Source organism: Mirounga angustirostris, unplaced genomic scaffold (genome assembly GCF_029215605.1).
Source record: "Mirounga angustirostris isolate CCGP_5_RB_7025 unplaced genomic scaffold, mMirAng1.0.hap1 SCAF_2, whole genome shotgun sequence".
NCBI classification, from domain to species: Eukaryota; Metazoa; Chordata; class Mammalia; order Carnivora; family Phocidae; genus Mirounga; species Mirounga angustirostris.
In genome coordinates, this window is record NW_026991710.1 from 129,789,155 (window position 1) to 129,809,273 (window position 20,119).

The 20,119-nt window shown below is 42.2% G+C and overlaps 1 long non-coding RNA gene across 2 annotated transcripts in view; it reads left to right on the forward strand.

The window, feature by feature from the left end:
* Positions 1 to 19,911, forward strand: part of LOC123848152 (uncharacterized) — a 143,617-nt gene extending 123,706 nt beyond the window's left edge. Inside the window, exons 6-7 of one of the 2 annotated variants that reach the window (XR_010409592.1) lie at positions 17,695 to 17,825; positions 19,025 to 19,911. This is a non-coding gene — a long non-coding RNA (uncharacterized LOC123848152). Of the gene's footprint in view, positions 1 to 1,115; positions 3,377 to 17,694; positions 17,826 to 19,024 lie in introns of those variants that run through there. The other variant, XR_010409593.1, reaches the window with a different exon arrangement.
* The last annotated feature ends 208 nt before the right edge of the window (positions 19,912 to 20,119 follow it).

The window sequence follows — 20,119 nt, forward strand, 5'->3', positions numbered from 1 at the left end:
GCACGGGTGAATACTGACAGGGGTAGAACCAGAGAAGAGGGAAGGCTGGGTCCACGCAACAGGGCTGGTTTCTGGGCCTTATTGGAATGACACCGGAGTTGAGGAGGGCTGATCTGTAGGCAGGAAACGGAAACCAGGACTAGAGAGCAGGGCAGGAAGGATGAGGTGTCCACAGGTTAAGTGGTACAGCCCAGCTGCCTTCAGTCCCAGGAGCGTGCAGTCTGTTCCTTGGCCGCACAGGTAAATCCATATTTGCTGGGGCCTGCAGCTTGTATAATTTGAGGGGTCCTCTTTGAGAAAAATCATAAAAATTATGAAAAGATTGAATATGGAAGTGAATATTATTTTATAATGAGATGGGCGATCAGAGCAAATTACAACATTTGAAAACACCATAATTACCACGTGACAAACTCCAAATTTTTCATGTATTTTAATTAATTGATTTCATAACACACCTCTAAAATACTTTTCTCCCTACATTTTTGTCTGCATACTCTTTGTTCACCTCTTCCTGCGACGGTGCTTTTGTGATATTTTTTTTATTGGGAGAAATGAAAAATAATATTTCCTTCAGCATATTTCCTTTGTTTGAGCATGGATGCTCAAAATTTGTTGTTTTATCATTGTTGAATAACATTCTTTCAGCTTCACAACTTGTTAGTGACATTGTTATATAAATATTGAGGATTCTTGTCAGATTTGGAAAAAACTCTATCAAGTCTCTTCTACGTAAGAACCGTAGGTTTCAGATTCTTTCAAGCTTTATTGCACAAGAGCTGACCTTAAATTCTTTTTGAACCACTGTCCTTCAAAAACCGGTTTGTTACTGTAGCCATATTTTATTCTTTCAAATATTACAAGTATATAGACATCTTGCTACACTGCTGGGGCCCGTTTTAGGTGAAAGAAGGTGCAGGTAAGGGACCGGGAAACTTAACCTTCTGTAGCCTCCCAGTAAAACCATCTCTGATGGGCTTATATACTTGATCCTTACTGCAGGGGTGAGGGGAGAAGATAATCACTACTAACATTTGCTGAGCTGTTGAGCTAAATTGCCAGATTAAATGGAACCATTTTGTGAGATACCTATTAATTAGTGTTCCCATTTACAGATGGGGAAGCTGACATCCAGGGAGGTTGACTTTGTCCGAGCAGGAACGTGGAATTGACTCAGATTTTCTAGCAGTCAGCCCCTCCGCCTCCCGAGATCTGTCTTCCTCGATTTTCACTTCATCGTTCTGCATGAACTTTCTACCATTCTCACAGACCAAACCAAAATCTCCACAGAAATCCCTGTAAGTCTGCTAAGATTAAGAATAACCACAGACATTTAATGGATTTGGCCACAGAAAGTACCTACTTCTTCCTAAGAGACTTTCCACATCTTGACTATGAGTCTCTGTTTTATCCTGAAGTGATGGGGAAGCGTCCCAGATTCAGACTCCAAGAAGGAACACAGACGTTTTAGCAGGGTCTCAGCCATTTTCAAGCCCAGAGCGTGAGGCCAAGAGGCGAGGGGGTGTTCGGCAAATGTGAGCCACGAACGGGCCAGAGCTGTTTGGTGGGATTTGTAACTAAAAAGAGACTTCAGACCATCTGACTAAATGCTAATGGATTGGTCTGAGACAGGTTTTAAAAAGACACGATTTTATCTACTCCTTACAGAGTTTACAGGTTCTGATGACTGGCCCTTTCTTTTTGCTGGGCCTGTGTTACCAGGCCAAATAACCTCGCTGCGTTGGTTACTGGTTTCAAGTTACTTGCAGATGGCTGGAGGCAGATGAAAGCCGCCCAGAGGTGCTCCTCCTTCTCTCCTCTAGTCCCCAGACCGTGGTGCCATGTGCTGACGCTCGGATACTTGTTTTACAGTATCATTTGACAAGTGGGATTTATGTGTCAAAATTTCCGCGAAAGCCAAGAAAGTGTCAGAGAAAGCAAAGAGAGGCAGCATGAGAAAACGGGGAGTAGGCGGGTTATAGGGTGTCAAATCCTAACCGTACCAAGCACACAGGGGGATTAACCTGGCTGCCCAAAGCCACAGATTTCTTGGGTGTGTTTTTGTTCACTGCGGTTCCTGTCTTTATCATCAAGGAAACAACATCGTAAAATTGAGACCTTTTCCCTGAATGCATTAATAAAGATAACTTCTTGGTCCAGCTCCAAAACCACTGGAGCCACATTTAATTGACTGCGTTTATTGTTTGGGGATCTCGTATACTGAGGTGCTCAGGGCCACAGTAACAACTGTGGAAGCCATGACAGTAGGTGCAAGAGGAGACGTTCCTGGTCTTTCTTGGAATCTTCCAAATGCCCCAGGTACAAAATCTTCCCAAGTTCTTACATTCCATTGAGCTTTCCCCAGGTTTTCACCTTGTGGCTATTTTAAAGGAGGAAACACATATAAACGCACAAATAATTCCTTAAACCTTACCCCAGACTCTTAGAGCTTCCTGTCAAGTCCGACGCAAGATAACTTACCCTGTTCTTAACCCTTCTTTTGAGAAAACGCGAGGGAGAAAAGGCAAGAGATTTTGAATGTCTCAGTTCCCCACAAGCCCCGTGTGTTGCTCGCCATATTAAGAGCATGTGTGCATTACTTCATAAACTATCAGATGACATGCATCTTTATTTAGACTCAATAAAGAAAAATAATGAGTTATGCAAAGTTATTTCAGACACAGGGCAAAATAGCTTTGCAAAAAGGCACTATTCACGGGGGCCAGCCCAGCCTGGCTCAGGGACCATCATCTATTAGCTCCAAATAAATTCAGGAAAGAGGTACAGCTGTGGACACCTTGTCATGTGCCAAGTGTAATAAGTAGGTTATGAACAAGTCACGATAAAACATAATAACAATTGCCTTTATTCTCTCCATTCCATCCCTCTCTGTGGATTAAAAGCCTCCAAGGTCAGAATCAACTACCTAGGGGCATGTTAGGAAGTCTGAATGTACGTCTTCCCTAAATTTATGAACGACAGAACATCGCAGTGGCCGTCAGCCTGGGGTTTGAAAACATCTAAACTGAAAATACTGAAATTTAGCCAAAGAATATAGACTCTCCTTCCCCTCAAATATGGGGATTTTGTTCAATGGCAGTGTAGATGGAGCCTAGATCCAAGTCAAGACAGGCTCAGATGAACACTTAGTTTTATTTAAGAAGAAGGGACAAATATTTTGATTTTAGGGGATGTCATCCCTCTGTGTTTTCTCTCAACCTTCCTATGTGAAATGCAGAGTGTGTTTTCTGCCAGGATCCGGGGGCCTCACAGTGCCTATTTTTCTGATGTGCGGAGAGCTACGTAATTTCCCGCAGTGGAAATGGTGTTTGGGGAGGAATTTCATGTGTGCAGTTGCTACTTAGTTAAAAAAGAATTCAGGGAGGGGCGCCTGGGTGGCTCAGTCGTTATGCATCTACCTTCAGCTTGGGTTGTGGTCCCAGGGTCCTGGGATCGAACCCCACATCGGGCTCCCTGCTCAGCGGGAAGCCTGCTTCTCCCTCTCCCACTCCCCCTGCTTGTGATCCTTCTCTCGCTTTGTCTCTCTCTGTCAAATAAATAAATAAAATCTTAAAAAAAAAAAAAAAGAATTCAGGGAAACATACCTGGAGCTCCTGGGTATCAGAAGTGCCTTATAAAGTGACCCCCAAGCTGGCCTGTTGATTTAGAAGTTTTGGAAATAACAAGATTGGGATTTTGGAAAACTCCCCTTCAGATGATGTCAGTAGGTTAACTATGTGCTGTAAACTGCTGAGAATCAGTATTTTATTACTAGGGGAACAAGTAGGAGTAGCCCACTAAGAGACTGTGTAGAAACCCAATGCATAAACTAACATGCACCAACATTTACTTTTCCCTGAGTTCTATAACAGTGATCCATAATAAGGACATTAGTTTTATTGGCTTATACAGACTTCTTAAATTCACGTGTGTGTATGTGTGTTTCTGTGTGTGTCTGAGTGTGTGTGTGTGTGTGTGTAAAACTTAAAGGACAATAGGCCGAGACATTCAATTAACAAGTAAAAAGTGAGAAAGAGGAAGGTTTAGTGAAACGGTTATTTTTAATATCTCCATGCAGTAAGTTGGAAAGAGGATGTGGACGGCAGGGAGAAAGCACCAGCCTTTGTCTCCAACTAGCTCCGTATATTTTGAGAGAAGGTTAAGGAAGGTAAGAGTAAGTGAGATACATGTATTTGGGGATGGGAACGTGGAAGTTGAAGGAGTTTACATCAGTGGGTCCTTTTTTGGTGTTGTAGAAGATGAGGTCCCCTCTGGGAGTCATGCAAGTCAAGCGAAAGTGCTGGCTTAAGAATTCTGGTATCACTGCTGTGTGTGAAATAAGAAAGGCTGAGAATAAAAAGATTGATGGTCTGTAATGAGGGCTCAAGTAAGGGTGACAATGATAAATACACACCGGTGGCTACTTCTTACAACTGTGTTGTCTTCGTCCACTGAACTCAGCGGGTCAGGAACAAAGGAGGTGGATGTGATGGGGTTGAGGGAGGGTAATGAATTATTGGACCCAACGCTCGGAGATCATGGGAGTAAGGGACTCAGAGGTGTGGACGAGGTTGTGGTTGGAATTACTGACTATGGGGTCCAGGCTGGGTGAGAAATGGAAGCCAAGAGACGTTGGGAAGGGGAGGGAGGCATGGTTGGACTGGAAATTTCACAGAACAGACATAACTAGAGTGAGAAATGGAAGAACTGGAGACAGAAATTAGAGAGTGGAATTCTCCTGAGACCACAGGTCCTGGTAGTGGCAATATCTGGACTGTGGGCCTTGGAGTGGACTGATGTAGAGGAACAGAGGATGAAGTCAAGGAACCACAGGGTGGGAAGATGGCTGAGTCAACACATCTACCATCTCATCCAGGATGATGTTAAGGCTCTCACTGAAGAAAAAAAATGTACATACAACGTGGGCAACTTAGCTCTTGAAAAGTTGTTGTCCTCTTGGACTTTCTGGGAAAGTGTTGCTAAATTGTTGTTTCATCATGCTTTTAAAGAATCCTAGGAGTCACAAAGTCCAAATGGAGAAGCCCATCATATTAACACTGAGCAGAGTGTGTTCTGGAAGCATCTGAGGCGGTGTGGGCTTGGAAATGGAACCAGGGAGTCCTGGTGTGGTTCGGCCGTGGACTTCCTCGTGTAACTGCATCACGACCTCTCCAGGCCGCTTATCTGTGAAATGACAGGTTTGGCTTATGTGGTTTGCCAGGAATTCTCTGGCTCTCAGTCACATTTAGTTTCAGCAGAATATTTGTTTCTAACCTTTCCCATGCTGCTGCTGAGTTATCCTAATTGCTACCTCTTCTCCACTGATTTCACTCTGCCCCACCTCACCCTCAGATGACTCCTTCTTTCCACTCAGAGATAACAGTCCCGACGAGCTCAGGATAATTTCCCCAACTGCCAAAACTATTTCCAAAATGCAAACTTGTGGCTGCTGATTCACACACTGCCTGAGAAGCACGGTTTCTTTCTGACTGGTTTCACATGGATTGCCATCATATCTGGAGACCGACTCGTTGGTGAAAAGCTGGGATAGTCAGGGGAAAGATGGCCACTTGAGATCTTATTGTGAGACTCAAAGTGGTAAGAAAGGTGAAGCTTTCAAATCACCAACCTCAGCAGCATCAGAAAGAAGGGAGTTAGTTGAATACGCACGGCCTCTGCCCTTGGGTACCTTCAAATTGCAAAGAATTCCAGCTTCATTCCAAACCCATACATGCATACATACCATGCAGGGGCGCCTGGGTGGCTCAGTTGGTTAAGCGATTGTCTTCGGCTCGGGTCGTGATCCCAGGGTCCTGGGATCGAACCCCGTGTCGGGCTCCCTACTCCTCGGGGAGGCTGCTTCTCCATCTCCCACTCCCTGCTGCTCCCCCTGCTTGTGCTCTCTCTCTCTGTGTCAAACAAATAAATAAAATCTTAAAAAAAATCTTTAAAACATCACGCAAACATTATCCTGTGGAAGGACTAAATAACCAAATAAATGTCTTAGGGGTCAACGGATACTACCCCAGGGCCCTCACTGGGCCTCAGGTCTCCCTATTTGTGGTCCGCATTGGGGAGGCCAACACCGCGCAGGAAGGAATGAGGAGACAGGCAGCAACAGTGTGGGGTGCACTGAAAGGCATTCTCAACACAGTTCCCCTCTTAAAGGGCTAGATGACAAGAGGGAGCAAAGGAGACTAAGGAGTTGAGAAAGGGGCTAGGTCAGTCAAGTTCCCTGGTTTCAAAGGAAAGGTAGTCCTGAGGAGGAGAGGCTTCTTTGGAGAAAGGCAAATTCTTGATCTCGTTAGGCCTATGGGACTGCTGAAAATGCCACTCTGCTTTTCTGGAGCTTTTTGCTTAGTGACATAGCATTTTGCCCTGAGCAGATGTATAGGGGACAATGCTGAGTGTTGGGCTTTTCTTTCTTTGCATTTCTTTCTTTAAGTTCTTGGCCCCCAAGTCCTAGATGCCTTGGTATCCCAAACGATAAGTTTTGTCTTTCAAGTCTGTAGGATTGCCTAAAGCTCTGCAGGCTTTGCTGCCTCTTTGCCTTGATGCTCTACTTGAGTTTCGGCCTCTTGTCCAGAGCTAGACTCAGCAAATGCCTCAGTTTGAAATTTGTTTCAAAGAATGTCAGCTCACCTTTCTTTGTAATGTAATTACAGTTCTTTCCTATGTAATACACAAGATCCCTATATAATATAATTTTAGATCTAAATGTCTATCCATCATCGTATAATATTCTTCTTAAACAAAACGGGCACATAAATTTTTAAAAACTTCATTTCTTATGACTGATGGTTTCTAGTTCTGTAAGTCTATAGTTGAATGGTTCTCACATTTGTCTGCATTTTTAATTACCTAGGGTGCTTTAAAAATTGCTCGCTCGTAGGTCCTACCCCTAGGGATTCTTATTTAATTTGCCTTTGGTGCAGCTTAGGCATTACCGTGTCTTCAGTCTCTCCAAGTAGGTGTAATGTACAGCCACTGTTGACAATTACTGCTCTCAATGTTAAAAAGATTTTTCTTCTAGCTTGAATAACCATTGCAAATTTACTGGCATACAATTGATTACAATAAATTAAATACATTATACATTTTTATAAAAGAGAGTTGATAGATACCGATGTTTCAAATTGTACCTTTGTTTCAGCTCAAAAGTTTTTCATATTTCATATTTCATTTGATACATCAAAATGGATAAGAGGTATGTTTTTCTTTCTAGGTGGGTAAGATCTGCCTTTTTGTTAAAGATTAATAAGGGCATCTGTAAAAGGGAGGTGGGAAAGAAGTAGTTTCAACCAAAGACACATTCGCAGGCAGATCAATGAAAGAATACAAATGCGACTCAAGCATCTAGAACTTGCTTGTCTTAAAGCTCTCCTTTCTCCTTGTCACAGACCCCTCAGAACATCTTCATGATCTCTCAAATTAGATGAGGGTATACCCCTCTGAAAACCACTGTTCTATAGTACAATAGATAATGTTCTTTTTTCCCTCCAAATTAATTCCCTACTCTTCTCCACTTTGTTCTCTGCTTCTGGAGGCTGATCTAAATAGAGAATTGGATCAGCCTTTCTTGCCTCATGGCTTCTGGTTAACTTTATTCAATAAGTTAGGGAAGAGAGTGAGGCCAAGGTGTTTATTTTCAGCAGGGTTTTCTAGGGAAGGCTGACTCCCTTGAATCACCCTTCCCTTGAATCAAGGTCACGGTTTTTCCTAGGTGGCCACTTCCCTATGACTTTCTCCTTCAGTTTTAGGTACTCTTTCCTCTTGTCCCCTTGGGCTAGAACAGGTAACGGCCCCAGGCGACTTCACTGTCCCCTGTGACTTCCCTACACAATTTGAAAATAGTTCCTCTATTAAATCCTTCTTAAATGATCTTAACTTGCATGTGCTTTGCTGATGCATAGAGGGACAGAGGAGCCATCTGCATGACTCAGGAACTTCAACAGAGGTCGACTGGGATGAGGGATGTCACTGAACAGTGCTTCTTGTTCCTTGTCTTCTCTAATTAGAGGGCACAGTAGCTATTTCTGAACCAAACCCAGCAGACAAACCTGGTATTATGGCTCTGTCGATATACAGATCCCGGAGAATGACTGCTTCAGCTGACATCATTCAGAACTAATACAATGAGAACATGGATATTCTGTTCTGGATTGTTTCCTGCCCACATCTTTATGCTTGGCAAATGAGGGATAATTTGACAGACAAACACCAAAAGCAGAATGTCAAACATACATAACACGTACGTTCTTCCATCACTTTTCCCCATTTACCCCTTATTTATATACAATTATGTCTTATTGTTTGCAAATATTTCTTGGATGTCAGTCTCCAGTCTCCATTTCTTGACTAGATTGTAAGTTTCACAGGGGATATAAACCAAAAACTTAGATTTTTTTTTGCTGCTTCAGCCTGGACATTTTCTGCTCAGCTCTCTTGCTGCTCGCCTGTCTTTTTCATGTCCAATCCAGTCTCAAGCTCATCTACTGAATACTGCATTCTATTCATTCATTCGACAAAGATATTTATTGAGTGCCTCCCATGCTAGGTATTGGATGGGTGATAAGAATGCACAGAAAATGCTGACTAGTATTACTGTGACTATCAGTTTGGTTGAAAGCAATACAAACTAACTTTGGTTAACTGAAGCAGAAAAGGAATGTTTGGAGTCTTACCTAGTAGATTACAGACCAAACTGAAAGTTTGGGGAACCAGGTTTAGAAAACTAATGGACCCCTAAGGAGGCTAGCAGGAGCAGGTGACCATTTAGGCAAGAGCACATTCGGGGAACATAGTGTTGTCACAGAACAAATGACAGACGCCTGGCTGCATCACTGGACTCTTGACCCTGATATCTCTCTAGAGGCTGGAGATCAGGGGCAAGCACTTTCCCTGCCTCTGGAAGGCATTGTCAACTGTTTCTGCTCCTTGTGTCATATTCACTCCCAGACTTCAAGGCCCCATGGTGATCATCTGTGGAGCTGAGTTTCGGTCCCTTCCGATTGAAACAATAAGGGTATTCAGGGCTTCTGGGAGGTGGCACTCCACTTCCAATTAAGACCCATACAATGGAAGATTTCCCAAATCTTGGGAAGGAGGCCTACATGCTGGAAGGCCAAAAAATGCTCCTAATTGTCCACTCTATTCATAATGAAGTTTATGGCCAACACACTGGCGATGGTATTATGCACGGGTAAACTACTTAGGAAGTGCTGAATATTTCAGAAACCATGAATGAAGCCAGTGTTTTCAGGATAAATATTAACGACTTCCACAGGAACTGAACTATTCAGGGCAGAATGTGTCATCATTAGTTCACTCAAATATTTGTAAGGACAGAACAGAGAAGACTTCATTCATTCATTCATTTCCAAAAATATTTAGTGGCCACATGTTAAGTACAAGGTGGTGGGAGGTAGAAAAAACATGGCTGCCCTGCACCTACCATTCAAACATCAGCTTCTAGCCTAGTCTTGGGGGCTTTGATTTTATAAGGATCTCACTTCACTGAAGTGTAACCCAGTTTTTTTTTTCTTTCTCTCTCTCTCTCTCTCTTTTCTTTCCTTCTCTTCCTCTCTCCCTCTTTTTTTTATTGTTTCTCTTGGTAAGGACTAAGAAAAGGAGGTTTGGTTACTAGTAAAATACAGAAAGTGACCAGTGTCAGAAAATTCACTATTAAAAGTTTGGGTAGAAAGCTCTAAATAAACCTCAAAGAGCATCCTGGTAATGAAGATAATGATATAAAGGAGGAGGAGGAGGAGATACAGCTCTCAAGCACAATATTTGCAAGTCATCTTTAATTTTCTTTGTCCTCTATGTCCAACATCCAGTAGATGCCAGGTCTAAGGTAATTCCATGTTAATATGAGCACTGCAGCTGTGGATTATGGAGAAGTTATTTTGTACCACACACTTTACTAGGCACTTTATGTTCATTGTTTTACTTGGTCTTAACAACGATCCTATGAAGTAGCTAGGTATTATTATCCCCACTTCTTAAATTAGCCAACTGATTCTCAGAGAAGGTAAGTAGCCTACCTGGTCACACAGCCAGTGAATGATAGAGCTAGGAGTCACATCCAGCTTTTCCTGTCTTCAAAGCTGATTCTTAACCACGACTCTACACAGCTTTTCACTTAAAGAGTGGAAAAGAGAGTTTAAAGGATGAACAAGTATGGGAGATGTATGGGAGTTTCTCAGACTTGAAATAGACATCTTCTCTGCAGGTGGCCCTGGGGTGTGGTTTGGTAGAAAACGGTTGGTTGGAATATTTCATCTTATTTTTGAATTTGGCATGTGTAAGCTTCTTCATTAGAAGAATGTTGATGATCTTATTTTTGGCCATTAAATGGTGGTCAAACATGTGGAAATTAGGTGGGTTTTTTTTGGGGGGGGTCATTCCTGATTACTCTCTCAAACATTTTTATGTAACTCCCTGAGCTTGGTGAAGACACAGTCTTGAGGTTTCTGTGACTGCCGGCGGCTGGCTCTAAGATGTGCAGGGTAAACTCTAAGCACGCAGGCCCTCGATTCTGGATTCTGTCTCTAAGACTGCTTTTGCTATGGACTCACAATCTTTAGTCTTCTGTCATAGAAATATTACTGCTTTATTTGCAAGAGTCTTTTCAAAATGAAAGAAAGCCTGAGTCTTGGACTTGACTTTATAGAACACTGCACATGCCAAAGCCTTTCCAAATCTTACCTCATTTCAAAATGCCTTTGTGGCCAGTTTTATTTTTCATTTCTTTCCCTTATTTTAGATCATTATAACACGTTTTATAGGTCAGTGTCAAACAGCAAGACTTCACCAGTATGGGGACTGTTGCTGGAAGTCATGCCAGAACACACAACTGTAATCCACTCAGTTAATGGAAATGCAACATTATGGCTGGGATTTTACGTATGTGGAAATCATGAAAACTCATGAACCCAATTCCCTCAACACACAGAGAAAAGAGAACGGCCTTCTCTGCTGTGAGCGGCCAGTCCACATGCTGTGAACGACTCCATTTGTGGGCGAGGAGATCCTTGCTAGTTCACATTCCAATAAACCGTAAATTTTTACATGCACACTAAACACCAGAGGGCTTGCAATCAGGTCACTGTTGTCTAGATCCATTGGATGTGCATCTACACCTTTAGAGACCAAAGTGCAAGACAAATGCTTTTCCTTTAAAAAAAAACCTTACACTTTGATCCAGTCCATACATCCTGTGTCCTCAGGAGAAAATAAAGTCTCCTGCTCGCATTTGGGCTCCCCGGATGTTCTATATTACAGCTATAATTTTCAGTTGCACACAAACCTCACATCAGTATGCTAAGCAGAGCTAGCAGGGGCAAAACGGTAAAGCGGTGATTCTCCACTTTGGCTGCACATTTGAATCATCTGGAAAGTTTTTGAGGATCCTGATGCTTAGGCTGCACCCAGACCAATTATACCAGAACCTCTGGAGGTGGGACATAGACATTCATATTTCATAGATCTTCCCAGGTGGATGTGCGCCCAGGCTGAGGACGTGGCTATAGGTAACACGTGCCCTGGTTGGTTTTTCTCTTTTCCCTTTCTGGGCCGTTTTTCTTTGTTCTTCATTACATCTCCTTTCCTCCCTCCTAAATTGCCCATACTCCAAATGATTTTTTCCTCTGCATAAACTATTTTACAATAACATGAAAGCATAATGTTAGCCCTCAAGTCCAATTGGTCTCCTTGGAGAAGAAAAAAAAATGTTTTAAATGGAAGGCCTGATTTTTAGCACCATGGTAAGCCAGTATCAGAGAGGTTGTGGGGTAGATTTTGTATTTCTACTCAAACCCAAAGCACTTCATGAAAGGAATAGCCTGTTCTGACCGTTTCAAGAAAACTCAGTAGCTATGGATATCCAGAGGCTATAAATGAGAGCAGTGTTTCTTCATATGTGGCCTCTAGGCTATTTGCCCAAGTCACCAGGACCCAAGCTCCCAACTACTTGAGTGCCTGGGGTAGGGCCTGGTAATTTGTATTCTAACAAGCTGTCCAGTGATTTGCACATTTTGGAAGTTACTGAACCAGCACATTGACTCTCTGATAGCAGTACCATCTGTATATTGTCAGCTTATTCAAAAGATGAGAGAAATGAATTTGCAGAAATGTTGATTCCTATGCTAAGTGATGTAATTAAGAGGTAGAAAGAAATTTTTATAAAAAGTTAAAATATAATAGAAATACCTGGTTGTCCCTGAAGCTATTGGATCTCACTGACATCAAATGTATTTTTGTCTTTCTCAGTAGATAAATAAAACATCCTAGGAGGGGATTTGCATCATTAAATCCCAAACACTAAAATTTCATGCTTCTGCACCAAAAAATCCATGGTTTTGATACAGCTCTGACCACTTTCTAACTGTGTGACCTTGGACAAATTACCTAATCCCTGTGGTTATCATCTTCAAATGGGGACCCTGATGCCTCAGAGACCATGTGAAAATTTAATGAAATAATAACTGTGACAAGTGCTTTGTAACCTGTGATAAATTACACAAGTTCTGGCCATCGCTAGAGCTCCTCTCGTCCAGGCCAGCATCTTCACGTTGCACAAAGCTCATAATTGTCTAGTCTTGCCAGGTACACATCAGTCAGTTTAGTGGCTGAGTTGGGACTCGATCCCAACAGTCCCAGCTGGACCTAGTCCTCTTTCTATTCCACGCCAGCATCTAAATTGAGATGCTTGACTCAAATTTGTATGATGCTGAGCAAGAAACTCAAAGCAATGATTTGAATTCCTTATGTGAAAGGGAAAAATAAATTTCAAGTATTTAAAATCCTTATCTTCTCTTGCTTTCTGAAGAAAAAGAGCACTTTCTCATATTAGGTACCTGAAGCTTGTTCTGCTAAAGAGACAGGTGATAAGTGGAGAGAATGGGAATAGCTGAGAAGGCCAGTCATGTTTCCCTGTATGTCTAGTCATTTTGATTGGGTGCAGAAATTGTGTTATGGGAGAGAAGATGCTACCAGCAGAAGCCAAGATGTGAGGGGCAAAATTGAAGAGGGCAAGGAGGGTGAGAAGAGAGGAAAAGCAGGTAAAGAGGGAGGTAAGGGGGTAGAAACTGTTTCAGGAGTAGAATTCCTGGAGGAAATGAAATGTTCAAGGAGGATGGTTAGGAAATTTAGCTCTCCAAAGATATGCAATACAATTGGTTTCTCTTTTCTCCAAGACCCTTTCAGGGAAGATCTACATTGCTTTTAAATGAATTTAGAGTCAATTTGGCTTTGTTTGCATACTTGTTTTTTAGAATGTGTTGGTGGATTGAGTCTGGCATGGAGAAAGAGTAGAAAATTTTAAATGGTTACACCTATTTGGGTAAATATTTTATCACCGCTTTTCTCCTTGGGGTTTAAAAAAATTACAGAAGCTAAATAAACCACCATCAAAAACCAAAGTAAACAAAAATCCATAAATTGTGAGGGTTTGTTAAAAGGGGTGGGCCTTGCCTCTATGTCAAGAGTCCCCTCCCCAGGCTGGATCCCTGAGCAAACTGTGTCTTGCAATTCTTTTGGCAGTTAAAGCTTCATTTCTTCTTTTTTTTTTTTTTAAATATTTATTTATTTATTTGAGAGAGAGAGATGGGGGAGGGGCAAAGGAAAGAATCTTTAAGCAGACTTCCCGTTGAACAGGGAGCCAATGTGGGGCTCCATCTCATCACCTATGAGATCATGACCTGAGCCAAAACCAAGAGTCTGATGCTTAACCAACTGAGCCACCCAGGCGCCCCTAAATCTTCACTTTTAACATGAAGCATTCCGAGACTGATGCTCATCCAAGGGCACAGCTTTTCCACTGCTGTTTCCTTTCCATTGTTTCCCTGTCTCATTTATAGTCTATACCCTGAACTCTTTTGTGTCATACTCCATTTTAAAAATACGTAATACGCTACAGTTTTTATCTGCACATAACCTCCATGGTTCCTGATCCTTCGCCTCACCTTCTATTTATAATTTGTGTCAACTTCTCAAATTTGATTCCCAGCTCTCATCCCAGGGACTAGCTTCTGGCCTTTCTTTTTGTCTGTGGGTCCTAATTGTCTCTTGCTCTCAGCCATTTCTGGAAACACCCCCCCACCCCGATTCAACCTCTCCTACCAGGATGAGACTCAGAGCCTAACTGGCAACTTCTGTGAAGCTCACTCCTGCCTCCAAAGACACCATGGAAAAAGTCAATGCCCTTTTGAAAACAAGGCAATTGTATTCCCTTTCCATGCTTTAACAACCCAAGGATCTGACTTGTATTTTGAATGTAGGCGTCTGCACACAGCGGTTGCCATATCATTATCTGTTGGAGCTTCCTTCCATTTCTGAGGCAGTAATGATGAGTCAACAAGCAAACGAAGAGCAAGGAACTACTTCTGTGCCCCTACACATAATAACCCCTGTGTGTGCACCCTGGTGCATGAATCCATCTAGACCTCTACATTTGGTGTTTATTAATTTTTAAGAGATTTTAATTAGGAAAGAACACGTGTTCTATGCTTTTTCCATTTGTTGATAAATTCTTTAATTCTTTTTTTTTTTTTTAAGATTTTATTTATTTATTTGAGAGAGAGAGAATGAGAGACGGAGAGCATGAGAAGGAGGAGGGTCAGAGGGAGAAGCAGACTCCTGCCGAGCAAGGAGCCCGATGTGGGACTCGATCCCGGGACTCCAGGATCATGACCTGAGCCGAAGGCAGTCGCTTAACCAACTGAGCCACCCAGGTGCCCCAAATTCTTTAATTCTTAACCAGTTCTATTCAAGCTTAGCAAAGATTGAGGAAACATTTTGTATTTTTAAAACCTCATCTGTTTTTCCATCTATTGAAATGCAAAGAGACAGAGAGAGGGAGAGAGAGAGAAAACCCACTCACACTATACATACAGTCTTTCCCAGGATATAACATCATTTTCGCCTTTATTTCCAAATTGGCTTCTGAGGGCAAAACCAACATGATTTAGCCCCAAAGCTCACTGGACCCCCAAAGCTAATTTTATTTATCATCTAAATAAAATATTTTTATCGACTTAAGTGGCATAAAAATCAACAGTAAACAGCTGTATTTTTGTGAGAAATGAGTCTACAGAACTCTATCACTGATGCTCTTTACTACCTTTTAAAGAGTCAGCACATTTTCACCCTGAGAGTTCCTAAGCTCTTTCCTTGGACGCTCTACCCCACGTTTCGGCTCTGCTCCTTCGCTGGGGAAACCACGGCGCGGGGGAAGAGGGGCGGGGTGGTTTGCAAAGGAAAGATAATTGCAACAACGTGGGGCTTTCTGCTTCAGTTGCCAGCTTTTCCACCCCAAGAAAATGATACATTGGAATCTCAAGTTATGTATAATTCTTTGTGAATAAAGCATAGAATTATATTGAAGGAAAATGCACACAGAGAAAGAGATTTGTTTGAAGGGAAAAAAACCCCACGAACTTTTCCTCCATTGTCAGGATCATTATCAAAGTTTTGTTCTTACCTTGTCTTCCCCAGTATAAGATAAAAGAGAATCTGGGGCGCCTGGGTGGCTCAGTGGGTTAAATGTCTGCCTTCCGCGGGGGTCATGATCCCCGAGTCCGGGGTCCAGCAAGGGGCTTCCTGCTCAGTGGGGAGTCTGCTTCTCCCTCTGCCCTTCAACCCTCTCCTATTCTTTCTCTCTTGCTCGCTCGCTCACTCTTTCTCAAATAAATAAAATCTTAAAAAAAAGATAAAAGAGAAACTGAAGTGAATTCATTCAACTTACGCGAGCCCCTATTGGGGGCGGGGTTGTCTCCATTATCAAGCGCAGGGGCCTTGCAGGGCCCCCCAACCCCCACTAGCCCGGTCCTCTCTTCTTCCTCTCCTCCCATGGCAGTTATAGCAGCCACATGCCCATGCACTGAGGGTCACATTTTCCACCAGCAGCCTTGACCTATTTGGCAAAATCCTCAGGCAATCGAGCCGGCTGCCTAGGGACTGGCCTGCAGTATGGCTCATGTGTTCCCCACAGACTGCCTGGGAAACTGTGATTCTCAGAGGCCTTTGCTTACCAAATGTTGAAAATAAAGATGCGGGCGCCTGGGTGGCTCAGTCGTTAAGCGTCTGCCTTCAGCTCAGGTCATGATCCCAGGGTCCTGGGATCGAGTCCCACATCGGGCTCCCTCCTCGGCGGGAAGCCTGCTTCTCCCTCTCCTGCTCCCCCTGCTTGTGTTCCTGCTCTCACTATCTCTCTCTCTGTCAAATAAATAAATAGAATCTTAAAAAAAAAAAAAGAAAGAAAATAAAGATGCAAGTTACCTCTGTGTGTCAAACCTGTGCCTTCTGCTTCGGAACCTGGCCTCGAATGACTTTGGGTTTCAGGACAGCGCCACAATTCTGTTACAATGACTGAAAAGTTGATTTGGAGCCAAAGTACCTGTGGTTCCTACATCGGCCCTTTTCTGCAAGACAGAGCTCCACGTTTTGTAATTCAGTTCCCATTCGTGGCCCCTCCGGCCCCCATTTTTACACTCATTGGGATATGACGTGCTCAAAAATTTATTGTTTCATCCAGAAACGTCTTATGTTCACAACTCGAGTGCTGCTCAGTATATCTGCTAAAGTATTTCTTGCTGCATTGTTGACTTTCAAGTATGGAAATGGTTAAAATGATTTCTAAATATTGACTTCCCTGCTTTATCTCCTTGGTTCAATGTTCACAGTAATGCATGCTTCCTGTTAAGTGAAACATCTTTGGAAAAGTCTGGTGGAAAACAAGAGGCAAGGAGGGGCAAATTGACTCTTCCTGCTAGGGGGTTGAGGGTGGGAGCCCAATCCTCTCTTTTCCCCCCTTTATTGCCCAACTAGTCAGTGGTCTGCAGAAGTGGCCGCTGGGAGAAAGTTGCCCTGAGCAAGCTTCTGCTGCAGTTTGGAGGCTCCTTGGAGGTGCGCTGAATCTTTAATGTGCTCAGGGAAAGAATGAGCCCTTCGTCACCACTTGGCTCGGGCTTTATTCTCCAGGAACAATATAAGCACTGGGGAAAACTAATAATTAAGAGCAGATATGAAAACTTCCTCCCAGATTGGTATTTAGTTACTGAAATCAGTCACTGAGCTATGCTGAAGACTCTGGATGAACAAGGGATCAGATTCAAGTTCTCCACATGTCAATGCATGTATTTCTGTTCTAATTGGTACTATCTCCCACAAACCCATCAAGAGATTTCCCTTCCATCAAAAGTCCATGTTAAGTATACCAAATAAAAAAGTTTAAAGAAGTCAGAAGGGGAGAAAGTTACAGCAAAGAGTTATCGCTTGAGATCTGGTGCATTATTTGTGAGAGAAATGCATGATCTGGGTGGGGAGAACCCACCTGGACAGTTCCATTTGGTCAATAGCCATGTTAGCTCAAAACACTAAGGTTCCACCCCAATGAACTGTGTGACGGACCTCGAGGCCGGAAGTGCCAGATTGCTCAGGGACGCAGTGACTTCAGTCAGGAGGTGCACTGCATCGTACAAGGTGGCAGTGGAATGCGAAAAAGACCTCCACTCAAAGGAGGTCTGGACTAATTCAACAGTGTTATTGCAAACCAAATAATTAGTTTTCCTTTGAGATGTTTGCAGGTGTTAAGTAATTAATCTTAATATTCAAATGAACCTATATTTATCTTAGAGGAAGGTGATCTTGTTGCTAGCTGAAAAAAAAAATGCCTGAGGAATTGTTTTTTAGTTCCGTTACATTGCTTTTCCTGGGCACCGCCAACTGAAGACAGAAGAGATTCCCCAATGAATCCAGAGTCCGTCCATGAGCATCTGTAGAAATGACGTCTTTCATTTCCAGAGCACACACATTCTTTGCTGGTAAGTGAACAGACAGGGAGATGGCATCCTTCCTGCCACCCCTCATGTTAAGACACATTCCTTCTGCTCTCTAAATAATCTTGACACAGGCTAAGGTTTCCAGAGTTCATTTATAGAAATTCTAAATTCATGCAAATACAGCATTGTGCCAATGCATTGAAGAAGAGAAACAGAATTTAGAAACAGAGCTGCATGGAAAAAGCTCCATGAGGGACCACCCTGGAATGGTGTAGAGATTCAAAGTCTGTTTACCATAATTGGCCTCGGGGAGGACAATGAGTAATGTTTAAAGTAGTTCCAAACCAGGTGAGGATGAAGAAGTCATCTGTGTTGAGGAGGGGCAGGTCAGTGGGGCTTGTGACAAGTTGTGACCCATGTTTATAACTCAAATCTGATATGTTTGTGCCTTTGGGAGCAGTGGTCGCAGTTGGGCAGACAAGACGGAGAAATAGAGAAAAGCTTCACCTAGACTCAGGACAAGAGAGGATCAGAGGGTACAATGGAAGCATATGGAGTGAGAAATCCTGGCTTTGAGTCTAAGCTCTGCCAGACGGTAGTTGCTTTGGGCAATTTGTTTCCACTCTATGGGCCTCAGCTTAGTCATCTTTAAAATGGTTCTGTTAGGGGCACCTGGGTGGCTCAGTCGGTTAAGCGTTTGCCTTCGGCTCAGGTCATGATCCCAGGGTCCTGGGATCCAGCCCCGCGTCGGGCTCCCTGCTCAGTGGGCAGTCTGCTTCTCTCTCTCTCCCTCTGCCCCTCCCCCACTCATGCTGTCTCCCTCCCTCCTTCCTTCTCTCTCTGTCTCTCTCTCCAAATAAATAAATAAATAAAATCTTTAAAATAATAAAATAAAATGGCTCTGTTAGACCAGAGCACAAACTTTCTGATTTAAGGACCCTGCCACACTCCTAAAAACCGAGGACCCCAAAGAGCCTTTGTTTACATAGCTTCTGCTTATCAGTAATTACCATATGAAGAATTAAAATTAGCGAATCTTTAAACTATTTGTTAATTCGTTAAAAAAAATAATGGTAACAAGCTTACTTCATGTCAACATCTGTATGTTTATGAAAATAAACTCTATTTTCCCGAACAAAAATAAATTTAGTGAGAAGGGTAACATCGTTTTATATGTTTGTACACCTCTTCAATGTTTGACTTGGTAGAAGACAGCTAGATTCTCCTGTCTGCTTCTGCAGATTGAATTAGTTGCAATTTCATGTATCATGCAATTTACATAAGAATGCCATGTGAGGAAAGAGAGATGGAGGACAATGGGAAGAAGAGGGAGAAAACCATGTGAGGATGAAAGCAGAGATCAGACTGGTTCTTCTACATGCCAAGGACTATAAAAGATCACTGAAACACCATCAGAAGCAAGACATGGAACATACTCCTGTAGCCCTCAGAAGAGACCAATCCTCCAGTACCTTGATCTTGGACATCCAGGCTCCGGAACTATGACGCAATAAATTTCTGTCGTTTCAGCCCCCTGTTTGTGGTATTTTGTTACAGCAGCCTAGTAAACTAATATAGTATCCTTCAGGGAATTTGTCCATTTCATCTACATTGTTGAATATATTGGGTGAACATTATTCATGATAGGTTCTTTTACTTGGAATGTCTATAGAATTGGTGGTAATATTCTTTTCTCTGATTCCGGATATTGGAAACTTGGGTCTCTTTTCTTTATATCATCAGCAGTCTGGCTAGAGATTTATTAGCTCTGTTTACCTTGTCAGAGAACCAGCTTTTGTTTTTATTGATTTACTGTATGTTTTTTCTGTTTTCAATTTCATTGATTTGTGCTCTCTTACATTTGTTATTTCTATACCTTTACTTCATTCAACTTTAATTTACTATTATTTTCTAATTTGTGAAGCTGGAAGCTTAAGTCATCGGTGTTCCTAATGTAAGCATTTTAGTGCTCTGTATTTTTTATCACTGCATCAAATATATTTTGATATGATGTGTTTTTAATTTCATTCAATTTAAAATGGGTTTTTAGTATTTTTTCTTTTTTGACCTATAAATTATTTTTAAATGCGTTGTTTTGTTTCTAAATATTTGTTTTTTCCAGATCTTTTTCTATTGTTTTCTATTTTAATAATTCCATTGTTATCAAAGAATATATTTTATATGATTTTAATCTTTCAAAATTTATCGAGACTTATTTTGTGCCCCAGAACACATTGTGCCTTGGTTATGTTTTTGTACACCATCAAGAATGTGCATTTGGCTACTCTTTAAGTAGAATATTCCATAAATGTGGCTTAGGTCAAGTTGGCTTATAG